The sequence below is a fragment of the Passer montanus genome, unplaced genomic scaffold, assembly GCF_014805655.1.
Source record: "Passer montanus isolate IOZ18808 unplaced genomic scaffold, ASM1480565v1 scaffold66, whole genome shotgun sequence".
Lineage (NCBI taxonomy): Eukaryota > Metazoa > Chordata > Aves > Passeriformes > Passeridae > Passer > Passer montanus.
Window position 1 is genome coordinate 5,734,767 of NW_024371704.1, and position 2,979 is coordinate 5,737,745.

The following is a 2,979-nucleotide window of genomic DNA, read 5'->3' on the forward strand; positions in this document are numbered from 1 at the left end:
GTTTCCCCAGGGTTTGTCCTTTTTGGTTTTTTTTTAATTGTGTTTTCTAAAATATGTTAATTTGGGGCAGGGGGGATGGGTAGGGGAGGGGGGAGTACCTCGAACTGCAGCTCTCAGTGGTGAAGCCTTTTCCTGCTCTTGTGGTTGAATCCTCGTTTGAGGGTGGCCTCATTATGTGCACAGCCTGCAGGGCTCAGTGGGCCCTGGGAGGGAGGAACTGAAACCTGGCCAGGGTCTGCAGCACTGAGGTGCTGAGCTCCCTTCCCACCTCTTGTGCTCCTGTTTTTGCATGTGCTCCAATTGCAAACAGCACAGAGCTGCTGGGATGGGATGGCAGGTATGTGTAAGGCTCTTTGGGAATGGGGGAGCCTTGGTGATCCACCCTGTCCCAGCTTGCTTTCTGAGCAGCAGCCCACATCTCTGCTGCGAGGTTGTTAGGGTGCAGAAACGGGATGGAAGATGTACAAAAAGGGAAAAGCAGCAAAAACTTCAAAGAGAATGTGGGGAGAGAGCCCTTCCAAAAACCAAAACATCCAGGTTGCTGAGATGGCATGAAAGTCAGGAGTGGTTTGAAGCAGAGACGAGGTCAGAGTAGGTGCAATCCCCTTGCCTTCTCCTGCTCCAGGGGAGAGTAAACATGGGAATTCTGGACCAGTGGCTCAGTGCTGGCTTTTACCTCACACTTCAGTGCAATCTTTCCCTATTCTGGGAAAGAGAAGGGAGCAGCTACATGCTCTTGTGTTGAAGGTACAAGGATGGGGGCACAGCCACTTTATTGGTCTGTCAGGCTGCACACAAGTATAACTGGAAAACCTTTAGACGTCTATTTTTTCTAACTTGCAGTGGGCTGAGCAGTGGCTGCCCAAAGTTCAGTGAGAACCCAGTCATGCTGGAAGGGCATTGTGCTGCTGGGGCCCACAGGTTTGCTTCAGGCCTGCCCACATTGTCTTTCCAAGCTGTGACATCCTTGGTTGGAAAGCACTGTTGGATGGGACAGCTTACACGAGGGTCATTAATGCTCACTTGAAGCTTCAGGAAGTACAGCCAAAATTTAGATTTTATTGCTGGCTACCTTCCAAAGCTCTTCTGTCTTTTCCTAAATAAGCAGTTGATATGAGGGTCAGCCAGGAGGGCCTTCGTCTGTGGTGAGCCTCCACTCACGGCAATGACTTCGCTCATGACAACTGCAGAACTCATTTTCTCCCCATTTTCCTTCCAAATACAGAGAACTCATACACAACACCAATATCAGACCTGATGGAAGCATGTCAGCAGCCCCTGGTTAAAGCATGAAGGCTTTGCTACTGTGGCAATTGGGATTTGGGAATTCTTTGGTTTGGATTTGGGCCCCCGAGGCCTTGAGGGGAGCCCAGCATGCTCAGTGTGCCATGCTCTGCTCCTTCCCTTCACTGTGGAGCTATTTTCCAGCTGAACAAGCAGCATCATTCCAGGCACCTTCATGCTGGCATCAGGACGTGGTTTTGGGGTGCCAGCTGGCAGAAGTAGGGATGTCTGCCCCCCAGACATGCCCCCAACCAGAGCTAGCAGGACTCGAGCAGCCCGCAGCCTTGAGCTGGGGTGCAAGTGGGTCACACTGTGGAGCTTGCTGGCTGTCTCCTTAAGCAGGAAAATGAGGAGAAACGCCGAGAGGCTCTTTTGTGCTGTACAGAAGGGTTGAAAAGATGTTGTGCTGCAGTGATTCAGTGGGGAAAGGATAAATCCCTCACACACACCTACGCACCACCACGAGAAAGAACTCCGTGGGCAGAGAAGGAGCAGAACATGAAATATGAATTTCCTCGAGCTGCTCAGGAGGGATGGCTTTCCAGAGCCCTTCCCCCGGTGGCTCTCGGCTCCCCCTGCCCGGCTGGGCCGGGATGAAGGCCGGTCCCGCCGGGAAGGCCCCAGCTGGGGCGGCTTGCCCTGCTCCTCCCCTGCCCCTGCAGGCCCGGCCATGGCCGGGGCCCCTTCCCTCTGCTTGTGGGCTGTGGCTCTCAGCCGAGGACGGGCTCCAGCTGACGGGCCGTGCCTGGGTGAGCTGGCAGTGCTTCAGGGCTCAGGGGGGTGCTGCAGGTGGTTCCCACTGTGGGAAAGCTTGGGAAGCCCTAAGGGAGGCTACTGCCAATCCTCTGGGTCATCAGGTGGTGCTCCAGACACCTGCTGGCTCCAAAAGCACCACTCAGCCTGGTTCCTGATGCTCCTGTCTTCCTGTTCTTTGGGTGAGTGTGCAACAAATACTGCTTTTGAACATTGAAAAAAAATATTTGGAGGTCTTCAAATCACGTATGAGGTGCACACTGTCTGTGACGGGCGTTGGTGAGGCAGGGGCCGTGTGGAGCCTGAGGCACACAGAGTCTCTGGAGGAGCCATGGCAGCAAAGGTAATCACTGCTGGTTTGGGCAGATTTAATTTACATTGCAAGAGGTTTTATTCAATTCTGTTTGCTTTCTTAAATATTTTATATTACTTCTCAGTAAATTTGAATTCCTCCTATGTCTATGGAGCGTATGGGGATGCAGTCAATTTCCTATTACCTTGGGGATTTCAGACAGCTTCATTCTCAAAGCTATTTAGAAAATTATTTAATCACCTTGGAAAATCCAAGCCAAAAAATCTTGTGTTTACTTATTACTCGGTTGTAAATTTGTGATGCAAAACATAGCAGTACTGGGTTGTAGCACTGCAGATAAGCCTCCATTGAAATCCAGTGCCAAAATTAAAAAAAAAAACTAAAAACCACATTAACTCTCTGCATGCAGTGACACGAATTTAGATGAATTTTTGCATCATAAGGTTGGGCAGGAATTTCCGAGGTTTCTGTGGAGCCGAGTAACCCGCAGATGCAGGGTAGCTCGTTGTGACACACTGAATTAGGATGTGACCATATTTACGCATTTTGAAAGCCCGTAATGACTCATCCCCATGCCGTTAGGAGTCTGCTCTTCGTAAATGTGCGTTTGGCTGCTGCGAAGGGGCCAT